Consider the following 15,629-nt stretch of genomic DNA (forward strand, 5'->3'; position numbering starts at 1 on the left):
CAATGTTGGAGTTGTTAATACAAAAGTTGATAAAATCAAAGAAGATATTGTTGTAATTAATACCGAAATCGGTAATCTTAAACAGGAAATGATAGGCGTTCAGGCGGAAATTGCGAGCATAAATACTCGTTTTGATTCCGAAATTAGCAGAATCGAGAAAAGTGTAGGAGAAGCAGTTGCTCCGATCATCGAGAATAAGGTGACGGAACAAATTCAATTAGTGAAAAAAGAGGATCAACAGAAGGTGGAAACTTTAAAGGCTTTAGTGTCCGAAGTAGACACTAAAGTGAGGGAGCAGGCTAATACCTGCGAAGAGAAAAAGAGGGAAGTGGAAATGCTTGCGACAACCACTTGCCAAGTAATTACGAGAGTGTCGGAATTAGAAAAGAAACTTGACGAAAAACAGAGCTATGTGCTAATCTGTGCACATAGTTCGGAATTGTTGACGAAAGAGGAGCGGTTCGACCCCTTGAAAAAAGGCGGTATACACGCGACGGATTTCATTAAAAATTGTGAAAGAGTTTTACCCAGATCATGGACTAATGAGAGAAAAATTAATGCGGTTATTGATGTGTTGGCTGGTGATGCCAAGCGTTGGGGCTTAAACCTCAACATTACGAACCTGACTTTTGACGAGTTTAAAAATTTGTTTCTGGCTGAATACTGGTCAGAGCAAAAGCAGCAAAGTGTCTGGCGCGAATTTGTCGTATCGAGGCCTTTCGATGCGAATTCGCGCGGTTCGATGAGGGAGTTTTGTGAGGGCTGGATCCGCAAGTTGGAATATTTGCGTGATCGCCGCACGGAATCCGAAATAGTCTGGGAACTCTACAAGAAGCTTCCAGATGATACAAAACGCTACGTAGGAAGCAATTACAGGACAATCAATGATTTCCTGGAAAGAGTTGAGGACGAGGACAATTGGCGCAATAATCGCGACAGTGGTAGAGGCCGTGGTAACAACAACGGGTACCACCCCAACCATAACAACGATAACCAAGGGAATAATGCATACCGCAGCAATAACAATAATGGTTCGGACCGTAATAACAATCGGTACAATGCAGATAATAACAGGAATGACAGAAACCTGTATCATACTAACGTGATACGGGCTTCACAGAATAGTAATAACGCCAGAGGATGTGATCAGCCGCCTCAGCAGCATCCGGGGAGCGTATCTGCTGGGACGAGAAGGGAAACCATTAGCCGCGCCGGTGAGGGGCCGACCGGGCGTGGAGAAATTTTGGCGGCCCAATAACAAGAGAAAACCCAGGTGTCGCCGTTATGAAAATTCCGTATGGAATAATCAACGGCGTGAGAGTGTGCCAGTGTTAGGAGAAAGGAGTGCGCCCACAAGTAGTAGATCAGCAGTATACACGGCAGTAGGTAGTACATTCACTGTCAGTGAGAACAATTTAAGTAGTGTTCCGGAAATCGATTATAAAGTGGCAGCTGTAATACCCACAGCGGAACTGGAGATTGAGTTTAAGAATGATTCGCAATTGTTGAGAGAAGATCAGATGTCGGATAAAACGTCCGTCATCGAGCGAGGGGATGCAGAGAGGGATGAGGTCTGGTTAAGGCAGTTCGGTCGCTTATACGACGAACTAAGAGATTATAGGGGCCTGTACGGGAGAAGTGTTTATGGGGAGCGCGGGCAGGATTTGCCGCGTTTCGTCCCGCAGGAAGATAGTATTTGTGAAGTGATGGAAAGTTCTGGCCCTAACCGGCAGACTTTACCAGAAATAGTTGATGTTAAGGGGGAGCACGGGCAAGATGCGTCGTGTTTCGTCCCGCAGGAGTTGAATGTTGAAGTAGTAACGGAAAGTTCTGGCTCTAACCGGCAGACTTTACCGAAAGTTTTAGTGGTAGAAGTAGCCGACCCATCCGACGCGAACATCCAGTTTAAACATTGCGAGAGTATTAAGGAGAAAGATTATGAAAATTTTAGTGGTAGCCGGACACGATTGGTAGAAAAGCACGTAGATTACAGCGTGTATGAGGTTAGAGCTGACGTTATACGGTCAGACGGTAGCAGTGTGGGTTGCGCAGATCCAGAGGAAGTAATTTCAGATGCTACTGGGCACATTCTTCCAGGTAGATTGGCAGATGAGATCAATCTGACCAAAGAGGAATCAACGAAGGTGACAATTAGTGAAGTGATAGCAAAGCAACACTCACTAGTTGACGAGTTACAGGAAAAGGTTTCGGTATTGGAGGCGACGCTACAGACTATGCCTCAGGACAAACGTGTTGAAATTAAAACTGTATGTGAACAGAGGCTGAAAAAGCCGCCAGATAAACCGGATTTAGGATCAAAGCCGGATGGTTTTTTCTGGAATGACCTGGATATAGACGAGGATTTACTGTGGGAAAATAAAGAATCAGTCGAGGACAAGTGTAGACAGATAGTAGTGTCTCTTAATATGCACGACCTACAACTAAACGTGTTGATTGACACCGGTGCAGAATTGAGTGCTGTATCTGGGAAAATATTTGAGTTACTGAAAGACAGACCTGGCATCGTAGTTATGCCAGTAACAGGAGTGAAAATTATCGGTGCTACTGGGAAGGCCAGTAAACCGGTCACAAAACAGATTTTTGTCCACTTCGAGATATGTGGGGCACGATTTGAACAAGAGTTTGTCGTCGTGCCAGACTTAACTACGGAAGTAGTTATTGGGTTAGATTGGCTATTAAAGTACCGTGCAGTGATTAACTGCGAAAGCAAAACTTTGACATGTACGTCACAAGATAAAACAATAGTAGTTAGTTTTGACGAGGCAGGAGACGGTGTGCATAGGCAATACCAGCCTATACACATTGTTAACTGGCCGGATGCTATTGACATAGGTATGAATTTGAACTACTGTAATGTGAGGAATCTCGGAATTGACAATAGTGTAGAAAGTGGATTGGCAAGTATTGTAGACGGTGTGTCAAACGTAACACACGAACAAAGACGAGGCCGAATTTGCCGTACCTATTGCCATCACAACCATAGGCCATGGGGCAGATATGTAGCAGAATTTGAGAGAATTGTGGACACTTTGAGACATGAATCTACGGGGTTTTCTCGAGAGGAAATCCTGTTGGATGACAGAAGTAAAAGTTTAGTGGAAGAGATAATCAAATTCCCTCCACGGATTGACATTAGTATTGGTGTGAAAAAAGATCGTTTGCGAGAAGTAATGAAGCTAAAAGCCGATGCTCGCATACGTCTTCATGACGCTAAAACGCGTTTTGCTAAGTTTGCAATCGGAGACTTAGTACTTGTAAAAGCTCATGAGAAATCGAGCGAGATAGACAATGAAATCTCTAAATTTAAGTTTGTTTATAATGGACCATATAAAGTCATTGGTATACCTCACACAAATGCTTATTGCTTAGAGTATCCAAGCTCTGGAAAGCTATTAGGTATACGAAATATAGTAGATTTGAAATTGTACCAACCTAGGATCGATTAATACCACACAATGGGTAATTTGTACAATATGTAAATATAGAGTGTAAGATTTAAGGTTTGCTAGATTGCCATGCTTTTGACTGACCAAGGTCATTAAAGAAGTTGTAATTAATAAGTAATTAATTTTGATTAATCAATTTAATTTTAATCAATTTAATCATGATCTAATCAACTGAAAAATCCAAGCTGCTAGTTTAAGTTTTCAGCTGAGTCACAGTAGATTAAGCAATGTAAATATGATTTTGTAACTAGCTGTAAGATTTCATGAATATGTGTTTTACTAGTCATTGCCGATGTACTTAGACGCTGTTTTAAGTTTCAGGCTTGTACATGTGTGATGATGGACAGTGTTGAGTTATCCACTGTGATAGTGTTTATGGACTCCTTGAGATTACTCGGGAGTGAGTTTTTCCGAAAGAATTCAGTGGAACGGACGTTCTGGAAACGCCGTCACAAGGGCGAGTGAGATCAAGCGTGCCGCACACGCGGGCGCAACAATACTGGCGAGGCGAGCCGCTGTCGGCTCTTGTGCCGCTGTTGGCTCTTGGGCCGCTGTCGGCATTCTTTGTACTTGCGAGTACGGAAGGCGGAATTGTTTTTCTTCCTGGACAGCTGAAAGAATTCTGCTGTCAATATTTATGTTTTTTTCGATCTACTGAATATTATTTTCTTGTTTAGCGTTAAGTGGACTCTCATGACGAGAATGTTAATTATGAAAAGGTTATATAAAATGTGTATTCTATGTAATTAATAATTAATTTGCGTATTTTGATCTACCTGTTTTTATGACCATGCAATCTAATTAATTTTGCAAATAGTATTCCATTTCTCATAGTGTTACGAATTTTAATGATTTTGGAATAGCTAAACCATTTTCTATGATTTCTATGAATTTTAATATGTTGTCAACCTGTTTTATTTTGTGCAAGATGACAGAGTGGAATAAGATTAGGAGTGTCTCCACTCAATTATTATGGTCTAAAAATTGATTTATGCTTAATTAGACGAATGCTAAATTTTGTTGATGTTTTGAGCATATGCATTTCCGCTGTTTCTTTTTTGGGACATTTTCTGAGTCTGTTTACGTTACACGAACATCCTCAGACAATGTGGGGCACGTGTAACGCCGGAAATGCATATCCTCCTATTTCCATCTATTGTACTATTATTTTTTTCCTTGTTTTGTTACCGCAAGATATGACATTTCTGTCTCTTTATATATTGTAATTGCTTTACTGTTTGGATATATATATATTTATGCACTTATGTCGATGTATAATTGGTTTGTTTCGTAAATATTATTTGTATTTTTACGCTGGGTCTTGCCTAGGGAAAACTGCTATCGAACGATTACATCGCTAGGTCGTGTGAAGACTCAAAGTGTGTAGGATCTTTGGTAGTGTTAACTCTGCCGCGTGGAGCGCGGGCAGAACAGTGAGAGTCTGGCGGGAGTAGCGAGTGGAGCAGGTGTTGTGTGACGCTCCCGCGAGTTGCCGCGCTTTCGGGGTTTGGCAGCATGTAATTGCGCTCGGCTCGCGATGATAGTTTCTGACATGGTGTCGCGGACGGGAAGCATTAGCTGGCGCACATCAAGAGCCCGTTTCGCCTGGTGACCGTGTCGAGAAGAAGGCGCGCCAACATCCAGCTTCTGCAACAGCGACGGCCGACAATGAGTGACTGTCGCCACCTCCTCGATCGACGGCTTCAAACCTTCAATCAACCAACAAGGAAGACTAAAAGCACGTAAAGTTTCAGAACTGTATGGCAGACCTCAGCTTTTCAAATTGTTCCATTTGCCTCGCAAAATTACAGCAACTTAGCATGAACCTTTGTTGCTCATTGTCCCAATTGCATTGCCAAGCAGGGTCCCTTCCTTTTCCGAAATGAACCCGAGTGTCGTTGAAATTCAAACGCCAGCATTAAAATAATATGATTAGATTTCACTGCTTTAATTTCAAAGTTCAGTAGCTGGCTACAATATTTAGGTTACACGAGCACAAATTTAGAGTGCGAGTTTTGTTAGCATATTTTAGCTTACCTGTGACTGCAGCTCAGCTTGGTACGTACTAAATTTTACTATTGTTAATAGTTCAGAATCATTTAATTCAAGTTCAAAGTTAAATATCTTGTTTCTAAATTGCGTAGAGTCAAGTTGCTTTTGAAATGATTGTTGAGGTAGTCCAAGACTAACCGTATTTTACTGGATTTCGATGTGCTTCAGAAAGAAAGCTCACTATTAACTTCAGTCACTAAATTAACTTTCGATTTTCCGGTTTTATTAATTCTTTTGCTAAATTAAGTCAGAGTGTAGCGAAATTTATTACTTCTGACAAACTTTCAGTTTTCACACTACACGTGTCAACCTTCAGTTGCCACGCTTCTAGTGCTAATTATATGTGTAATAACCTTTCTTTTTCAGTTACTATAGTAATTGTCCTTAGGACTGGCGACCGTGATTTCCCCCAAATCTCAAATATCTAATTACCGCTAGTTAATTGTTAACGTAACGGCCGCACATTTACTTTTTTATTAACTTTACCCCTTTTCAAAATTGATTTCCACCAGTTTCATTAGCACATTTCCTTTCATTTAGATGTAACCCTTTCCTCCCTCTTTACCGACAGGTTAACTTCGGTGACGATTGCTTTTCCAAAACTCCCATTAGGTACACGCGGTTTCATTTTTCACTGTCATTAAGGTCGGTAAGTGAGGGGGGAGGTTACAAGTTTCATCTCCTAGAGAAACGTTATCGCGTTTTGATAATCGCAAAATTTGTGTTGAATTACAAGATGTTGACTAGGACATCTACTAGTGCCATGAAGCTCTAAGAAAAAAATTGCATCTAAAAAGAAGTTAACGATTGATTTTGCTTCGTTTGAAAACATTTGTAACTGCAAATAGTGTTAATATAAAGACAATGCTTTGCTAAATATGTGTACATATAATATAATTTGCGAAATCTTAAATCAAATCTGCATTCGTCTGATTTAAAAAATAAAAAAAATATATTTCCCCCACCGTTTCATTTCGAAAAATTCGAGCGACGAACATTAAGATTCTATTACTCTCTCTTACCATTAGTTGGAGTACATGTTTGCGCCTTGTCTACGCATTATTTTATAAGAAATAAAATGATCGTTTGGCATTATCGGCCGAGGGACTCCATCTTGGGTTGTTCGACCGCCTAGTGCAAGTTTTTTTTTATTTGGCGCCCCTTCGGCCACTTGCGCATCAATGATGATGACATGATAATGAGTACAACACGACACCCGGCTCCGAAGCGAACAAAATCTCCAAGCCCGTGGAGAATAGAATCCGGCCCCCAGCATATAAATGAGCCGTGCTCACCACTCAAGTATGGAGACGGACGGTGTCACAACAGTCGTACTACCAACAACGAAAGATGGCAGTTCATGCCTCTCTTTTACATTCCGCGAGTAAATTTCGTATTCCGTCCATTTCTCACACATTCCGTCCGTTTCTCACACACCAATGGAGAAAAGTTGTGATTGATGAGGTGGACATATTTCGGGGAATCTGAATATGTGATATCGTCTTCTTCGAATCTACGTATATGGACGGCTCGCCATGTTGCCGTTATCTGACTTCTAATCAGGTATGTCTATTTCAAATGAAAGAAATCCGTTCAGATACTGAACCACCACTTAGCTTTAAAAATCTTATTCTGTACGTTTGTTGATCGTAATTACAGGATTCTTTACTTTTCTTCGGACACTCTATGACTGAAAATTTTTTGACCGTTTATTGAAGAAGTTGACTGGAGATTTAGGTATGACATTTGGCAGCAGCATATCAATAAGACGTGAACTGCACCAAATAATTTCAGCTCCTGTTACTAATAAATGAAAGAAAAAGAATGCCATCTAACGAAAATTTGGGTTTAACGTTCAGTCGAGACGAGGCCATTAGAAACGGTGAATGGAAATTTACATATTCGTTTAGTGTCTGATCACAAAAAATGGTTCAAATTGCTGTGAGCACTACGGGACTTAACTTCTGAGGTCATCAGTCCGCTAGAACTTAGAACTACTTAAACCTATCTAACCTAAGGACATCACACACATGCATGCGCGATGCAGAATTCGAACCTGCGACCGTAGCGGCCGCGCCGTTCCAGACTGTAGCGCCTAGAACCGCTCGGCCACCCCGGCTGGCTGTCTTATCACAGCACGACGACGTCATTTAGCTTTCGAGAGGGTAGTCAAACCCTATGGCAAAATCTATCTGTGAAATCCAATATACACTTGTGCGTCCTACAATTAGCAAGTGAGTCGGTGGCGTATGATGGCTTGATAGTAACAGTTTCAGAATAACTCTGCCTTCTACGCTTTGTGCAGTCCTACGTGCACTAATATTACTTATTTGCTTAGTTACTAATCGGCGCTACAGTCATCTTAGAACCTTGCCCTCCATTGTCACCTGCCTCCATTCCGTTAAAAAAAAAGCATGCAGGTAGTTCTGTGTTCGTACTTATTATCCAGCTTCCTTCGTCTCTTACCACACCAAATATCTGTCTCAAAAATCTTCCTTTCCCATCTCAATAACCTGTCTTCCTCCGTTGTGGTCATCGCCCAGCCTTCTGATCCATATGTTACTGTAGGCCTTAAAACAGCCAAATATATTTTTGTTTTTGTGTTGTTACGAACGTTCCTGTACTTGAATACATTCTGCAAGGAATAATACTGTTGATTAACATCTGGTAAGCTTTCTTGAATTTCTGTTGCTGTCCTATTATTATCGGGACTAGGTATTTAAACTTGTCCTCTATTTTATTCTTTCCCGTTTATCTCCTCTATCCTCACCAGATTTTTCTGCCTTGATATAATTCGTTTTACCTGTATTCGTTTCTAGTCAAAACTTCCGCACTGCTCCAATCCTTCAGCATTTCCATTTTTAAATCATTAAGAGCCGTCTTCATATTATTTCCCCCAGATTTTAATAATTTGGACTCTTTGCCGTCTTCTCTAACCGCTTTATTATTCTTTAAGTTTTTAATTGCATTCTTCACTTCCTCTAAGTATGATGCTTACACACTTCTTTGAAAAAGCCTATCCATAGCCATTCAAGTAATGCGCCCTGAGAGATATTTTCTGTACTAAATACATGATTTTTCATTTAGAATTCACTCTGGGACAAGGATAAATGTACAGGAATGAAAATAAATGTGGTGTACAATTAGAGGAACTAGGTAATGAATATGGTACTGAGATTACCTGTAAGCCATTTAAGGTAGCGCAAAGCAGTTTTACAGTTCAGTATTCAGACAGCAGGGGAACTAAAATGAAACAGAAGGTGTACACATGGCAGTGATGTGGACTCAAGGAGCAGGGCAAAGAGGCAGGGGGGTGGGGTCGGAAGCTCCACGTAGCCCAAGAAAATTCCGTAGCCGTGAGGGAATGAGTAAATATTGTCTTAAGAAGCAACTGCGCCCAAAGCAAACTACTTACCGTAATATCGCAAACGTAAATAAAACGAATATTTGCTGCCAAATATGATGTTGTTCATAGATTTAGGACCCAGGGGAATTTGTATCAGATGCAACAACACAAGAAGATGGCTGATGCTGTATTTATGAGCGTGTCAGCCGGCCGCGGTGGCCGTGCGGTTCTGGCGCTGCAGTCCGGAACCGCGGGACTGCTACGGTCGCAGGTTCGAATCCTGCCTCGGGCATGGGTGTGTGTGATGTCCTTAGGTTAGTTAGGTTTAAGTAGTTCTAAGTTCTAGGGGACTTATGACCTAAGATGTTGAGTCCCATAGTGCTCAGAGCCATTTGAACCATTTTTTTGAGCGTGTCAGAAAGTGGCTACGATTTGAGTTTGTTGATTCATACAAGGCGCTTGCCATATCACATACCATGTGTAAGCATATTTTATGTATCTATGAGCATAATCTATTAACGCAGGACAAATCGATCAGTTGAATCTGAATGTTACTTTTTGTAGCGAGATTAGCCGCACACCACTGCAATGTGCGAAATTTAACACAGCAGTAAACTATTTCCTTTTACCTAACGTTCCAGAAATGGTTCAAATGGCTCTGAGCACTATGGGACTTAACATCTGTGGTCATCAGTCCCCTAGAACTTAGGGCTACTTATACCTAACTAACCTAAGTGCATCACACACATCCATGCCCGAGGCAGGATTCGAACCTGCGACCGTAGCAGTCGCGCGATTCCGGACTGAGCGCCTAGAATCGCGAGACCATCCAGAGTATCATCACTTGGTTTTCATATGACTTGAAATGCAGCTCTCCTCGTATTATGCTCAGGCCGGTTTACGACACAAACGACACGAGCGCCACACTTGTAGCATTCCTACACAGGACATATCACAATTTGTATTCCGTCCTTTCGACAGTCGGGGGTTCCTTCCGATTTATCCTAATAAAAGCAATTGAAGACATTTATTCCATCCACTACATCCACGCGAAAATAGCTTCCAGGTTAACTAGTTGCATGGCAGTTAACAGTGGCACTAGACAAGCTGAATCTTCAAACCCGCTACTTCTTATACAGTCATAGACGAGATAACAAAGAAATTATTTGCTGGGATTAGTTACAGAATGGGGACGAAGAAATACAAATCATTTGTAATGCTGATGATGCAGTCCTGTGGGAAAACATTGAAGATAACCTGCGGAAACTTTTACGCATATTTAACGTGGGACACAAAAACGTAAATACGATCATATCCACTTAAAAACAATTGTATGAAAACCGGAACTGGATGGAAAAATTGGTCAACAGGTGATGACATTTAAATATCTTGGTTTTGAACCGTCCAGCAGTGGAAATGTCGAAATAAAGAAATACAGAACTAATAGCAAAAGCAAACATAGTGGCACGGTGTTTACACGACACAATCTCGAAAAACAAGTATATCGGGATAGGTGCACATTAGTAAGACCAGTTATGACATACGTTGCTGAGACAAGACCGGAAACGTAAAAAACAAAAGGAGTTTTGGAAACCACAGAAATGAAAATTTTGCCAAGGATTACAGGGAATACACTGAGAGACAGAGAGAGAGAGAGAGAAATGAAAGCATTAGAAAAGACGTAGAGTGGACTCCACTGATGAGTGGGTACGTAAGAAAAAGTATGAATAGAAAGTACACAGGATAGACAACGGAAGATTGTGAAAGTCACAAGAAATAAATCACCAGCTGATAAAAGAAGTCGTCCAACGAGAGATAGAGTGACAACCTGAGGATGGCCTGGCGGGTGCTGCAGGAAACAGGCCTTAGCCTAGGAAGAAAGGAAGAAGAAAAAGAAGAAGAAGAAGAAGACGTATCATTGTAGCGGCCACTTGGAACGCCAACGTGATGGTGCCCAAATGCAAGACATGTATACGGTGTGTATCACAATTAGTAGCGAAAACTGCCACACATGGAAGCTACCAGGGAAAAGAAGGGGGGGGGGGGGGGGGGAAGTGCGCCAAACAGTGTCACTTGTGGGAAAAATTACCTCGAAGCGTCCCTGATTACGCTTTCTGTGATTCCTATGGGGTTAACCGCTCAGTAATGTAGTAGCAATATGTGTATTTCGTTCGTGTTTTATTGATGCAATTTGTTTTGACCCATCACCTAATTTTCTACATTAGGAGAAAGTGTACCATACTACGATATAACATCATATTAATGACACACGGCCGGCCGGTGTGGCAAAGCGGTTCTAGGCGCTTCAGTCTGGAACCGCGCGACCGCTACGGTCGCAGGTTCGAATCCTGCCTCGGGCATGGATGTGTGTAATGTCCTTAGGTTAGTTAGGTTTAAGTAGTTTCTAGGTTCTAGGGGACTGATGATCTCAGATGTTAAGTCCCGTAGTGCTCAGAGCCATTTGAATAACACATGATCGATAATTAATTCCTAATATATTGTTTAACAACTACTGAGCTGAATACCGATGGAAGTACAAAAGCTTATGATGAAATGAATTACCATTCCATGGAAGTACAATAATGATAATAATAATAACAAGAGAATAATCAGAAAATAGTAATCGTTGCTCCTTTCTAAAGCCTATTTATAGTGATTTAGTGAGTGTCATCGCGAGACGGAACCTTCTATTTTCACGTCTCGTAATTGGTTCTTTCGTAGGTTTAAGTTCTCAGTTCGTGTTGAATTATTTTGATATTCTTTATTGGAATTAAGAAATAGACTTTGACAAACGTCGCGCTAGGTAGGTGTTTCCTTTAAAAGAATCCCAAACTGTTACTATGAAAGACGTTTGGTCAGTTGGACTGCCAAATTACTTTTAGGCTGATTAATGAGTTCCGTCTACATATGGCACCACTGACAGTAAAATACTTAGCAAATTTTTCATATTTCGATGTAAAGTGTCGTAAATGGTCGGTAAAATATTCACAAGAAAACCTGATACGTGACAAAGTGTAATATTTCGTCGGCAGTGAGCTCATTTATCACCAGCTGCAACATGATCGGGGATTAAAACAGTGATCCTGGAAACGTAGAATTAATTTATTTTACTTCCGCCAAAGATGGTAAAAATTTGGGCCTTGACTCTGAGCACTATGGGACTTAACATCTATGGTCATCAGTCCCCTAGAACTTAGAAGTACTTAAACCTAACTAACCTAAGGACATCACACAACACCCAGTCATCACGAGGCAGAGAAAATCCCTAACCCCGCCGTGTTGGGCCTTAGTGTTGTATCCTAGCCAGTAATGCCACCCGAGCCCGCTGCCAAAAGGTTGGCAGCATCAAAGTCCGGACGCCGTCCGCATAAGCAGCGCCAGCGAGACAGCAAATCGCCGCAAGTCTGCGCGCGCCACCGCTGGCTTCTGGCTTCTTAAGCGCTGGAGTCGCGAGCGCTAGGACAGTTCTGTATTCGCCGCTCAGTTGTATACTCGCCTCCGAATTGTGTACTTGGTAGTCAGTTGTGTGTTCATCGCAGCAGAGTTGTTGTTTGTCGTCAGCCGACGCTGACCTAGCCGCTCCGACTCGAACTAGACAGATTTCTGTAGACACCGAGTTCACTACTGTGTTTCTGTATCTTCATGAATAAAGATAAGTATCGACTTATTTAATCAGAGTGTTTGGGGTTTCATCTTTCTGTTTACTGTTCCAGCGGACCGGTCGGCCCGCTATTAAAAGTGTGGCGGTGACTTCGTAAGCCATTTCCACAGCCAAGTGTTTGTCGCTACGAACACCGCCACAAAACTTAGACTACCGGTTTCAGTCAGCAATTACCTCTTCAGATCTTCGGCAAAACATGGGAAACGAAATACAACTAGTGAGGAGATTACGTTAGAAAAATAACGCATGCCCCAATGAAAAAGTATTATTGAAAGTTGGCGACCCTTTGGGCCACCATCTTTCACCCCTTATTAATTACATGGTCCCTGCTTAGTCACTGCAGCCATATCAGCTACGTAACGAGCCCTCAGGACGAGTAATTATTGGTATGAGAGAGAGAGATAGACTTTGTTTGACGCTAGCAGTGATAGTTGAGGCAACAGATTTCTTTCTGCGTCAGTGAGGACAGCAGGGAGATGTGGCCAGGTTCATCCAGGAAAAGCATCCAGTCTTCTATAAAAGCGTGACCGCTTTGCCTGTGTGCGCAGGCCGTGGCATCTCGCCATAAAGGCGGCCACGAGGGCTGTTCAGTTTTTAGCAGGACAATGGCCAGCGGCCTGGATTCCAGAGACGTAATGTCCACCTCGGGCATGCGGTAGATCGAGTTTTATGATGTGCTGTGGGAGGAGAGCATTGTCTGGCGTGTAATGCATGCACGTTTCTCTGGCGCCAAGTTTGGCGGGAGAGAGGATAGATTTTGGCGGCAAAATTTCTCATTGGAGGAATACTGCTGTGCCGTGTCTAGGAAAGAGCTGTGGCCCGGTGTTATAAATACACCGTTGGCGCAATTTGTGCAGGCAACTTGGCCATTGGAGAGGACAATTTTTGGGAACCCAACTAAAATTTGATGTCGAGGAGGGAGGAGAGGAAAGATTTTCAAGGCGTACGGTGGATGACCATCATAAAGGACTGTCTGGGAAGTTCGAGGTAAGTTGTGCGTTCTGCAAAATGGCAGAGAGCCGACACAGAGGACAGCCCTGAATGTCTGCACATCTCGGTGCGAGGGTAAGCTGGCTGCAGCCTTTGCAGCTGCGCACCAGTGGCCAGTCTCCACATCATTGTTGGGCGGTGCATTGGTGAGTATATCGGCAGCCTGGGCCTATAAGCAATCTCTGTCTGAGGACTTAGTCTTCACTGCAAGAATTCCGTCTGACCTGCACTCTTGAATTTCAACCAGCCTATGTGGTGTTGACGTTCGGCTACCAGTTCACAACCTCGGTCGCTACCTCACATATAATCAGAAAGCGCTGCTGCTGTTATCCTGAGTGAGGCTTCGTTTTAGCTTGACCCCTCACTCCCCCCCCCCCCCTTCCCCTTTCATAGCTTTGCCAGCCATCGACATTATCTGTCAACGTATGTTTTGAATCGTGTATTTTTAATTTGATCTGTGTGCTAATTCTGGGAATGCACGTGTGGGATTTGTAATAAACTAAGTTTGATAAAAGCACTATTTGTTATTAGTACCCTATTCATCCGGACAATTTGAATTATAATAAATTTTTGTGAACTGAGGGTACGTACCAAGGACAGGGAAACTTACAAATTGATGGCGCCTTCCAGGATCTTACTGGTAGAATGTAACGACAAGCGGTCAAATAGGTAGCGTTTGCCTTTTAATATTTCATGTCAGTAAGAGATTGTTAACCAATTAGACTCGAGATACTCTTAAGTTACTGGCAAAATATTTATTAATACATGTACTCTATTTCCTGGCGTTTAATTTATTGTGTGCTTTGTGGTTTCTGCACCATGTGTGTTCTTTGATCATTGGATTTGACAATGTCGTTGTGAATTTTTCGGGGGTTATGTTCGTGACGTGTATGTGCGTTATGAACAGCAAAGGTATGTAGAGGAACTGTGTTCAGTTTTTTGAAATGCTTGACTGACGTCAGAATGATAATTAGGAGCAGGGCGAGACGAATCAACATGAGAGGCGGCTGTTTTTCCACGGAACGATAAAACTCAGAGGTAGCTAATAGGCACGGTTCAGCCTCATGTTTATGGGACTGTGACGCCGACAGTGAAGTATATGAGGGTGAAGACACGAATCGTGTTCATGTAGTAGTTCGCAGTAGATACTGCGGCGCGGCACGTTTCTTTTTACCGCCCTGCCAGTGTCCAGCAATGTTCATTTGTCTAGCTAAAAGCTGTAGTAGAAAATACTAGACCACTACTGTCTACTGCAGGGTGTAACACACATAGAATTGTCCGGTAAATGGGATGTGGCCAGCTACTGAAATAAAAGTTTTAACTTGGCAATGTAAATTTTCAGGTGTATTTTTACGATAAAGATCACAGTTAATACTGCCAAGTCCGTACTAAGTGTCTACACAATGTAAAGCTCCAACGCGCAACACAATCACGCACGTAGCCAGTTTATGGTATTTTCACCCGTTACCGAAGTTAATAGAGTTCACCGGATCGCTTAGTTATGAAAATGCTCGCTCAAATGTTGTGCACTCTGCTCTACACGTAATACCTGTTCCAGTCTTAGATCGCACAACACGCCACGCGGTTTTAACTAACAGTCAAAAGCAAAAATTTTGATATTCCGTCCGAAATTCCACACGAATTCCACTATACCGTTCACTTAAATACACTTTGTACCACTTCGCGAACTCGTAATTAGCATTTTCCCGCGATTTTACAGTACTTTCGTCAGAGCTGCTTTCAATGAAATGTTACTAGTTCGAACCCTCAGCCCCGACTGACTTAGATCACACCAAAGGCTTTGTTCCCAGCATAGATTGGCGCGAGCCTGCATTTTTCTGATTGGCTGATATCACAAACAGCGAATCAGCTTGCAGTATTATCCTGCGCTAACCCGCGCTTTACTTCAATGACCAATCATAGTAAAACTTTTCTTTCTATGGCAATTGCTAAATAAATAAACTTAGAAAGTATCAAATATAAAATTACTCCTTCTGAAATTACCGATTAATTTTTGTTCTACTCACGATTTATTAGTACCATAAACTGACTGCACATTTAATTATAGTAAATCCCCTGTATAGTTTAACTGGTACTTCGTGAATAAACAAAA

The sequence above is a fragment of the Schistocerca piceifrons genome, chromosome 3 (genome assembly GCF_021461385.2).
Source record: "Schistocerca piceifrons isolate TAMUIC-IGC-003096 chromosome 3, iqSchPice1.1, whole genome shotgun sequence".
NCBI lineage: Eukaryota > Metazoa > Arthropoda > Insecta > Orthoptera > Acrididae > Schistocerca > Schistocerca piceifrons.